The sequence below is a fragment of the Crocuta crocuta genome, unplaced genomic scaffold (genome assembly GCF_008692635.1).
Source record: "Crocuta crocuta isolate KB4526 unplaced genomic scaffold, BGI_CrCroc_1.0 scaffold61, whole genome shotgun sequence".
NCBI classification, from domain to species: domain Eukaryota; kingdom Metazoa; phylum Chordata; class Mammalia; order Carnivora; family Hyaenidae; genus Crocuta; species Crocuta crocuta.
Window position 1 is genome coordinate 10,051,412 of NW_027528369.1, and position 862 is coordinate 10,052,273.

An 862-nucleotide genomic window follows, 5' to 3' on the forward strand; every position below is an offset into this window, starting at 1 on the left:
AGAGGGCACTGGGAGCCAGCCCCGCGCCGGCGTGTGCCCTGGGGCACCCTCAGGCGAGAGCGCACGCCCCCGCTCGGCCGAGGGCCCACGGAGCAGAGGAGGGGGGTCGCTCGCGAGGGAAGATTTCGGGGTTCGGTCCCCCTGCCTCTTTGGTGTGGCCCTTCGGAAGTGGGGCCTCAGATGCCCGTTCCACCTGCACCGTGTGAGCGCTTGGAGACTCCGCCTTCACGCAGGGCTGGGTTTTCACTGAAGACCTGACGCCTCCCGAAGAGCTGCTCGCACGCGTGGGCTTCTGAGCATCGAGACTTTGCCCGGCGTTGGGTCTGTTCAACCGGAACAGCCCGTTGCCCTCCGTTTGGAGTTACCTGGCCCGCCCCGGAACGCGCCCCAAGGCCTGGTGGCGTTGGTAAAACGGCACTGATGGGAGGGGCCGGGCCCTGCTCGCGCACACTTGTAACTGGACGTTCTGGAGACAGAAAAATAACTTGGGGGTAGTCGGGTGGCCCTCAGGAGGTGGGGGAGAAGGCGATCGGAACGTAGGCGACCCGGCCATTCAAGACTCAGCTTTTAGGACCGCCCCGGGTACAGATACCGAGTGGTAGGAAAAACACCAAAACTGCCCGCGAGATTGGTTCTGTATGTTTGGCTCCCATTTTCCCTTTGTCTCGCAGTTAAAATAGGAGTATGTTCTTGTGATGTAGGATTCTGACAACGTCAGTTGGCTTTCATTCTTTTAGAAATGGCTGCCATTTGTGAGTTATGTGCGGTGGCTGGGACTGCTCATCATTTGTAGCGTTTCTTGTCCCAGCGATCCAGTGAGGTGACTGAGACCCACTGGGGTCAAGAGACTTGTCCAGGACAC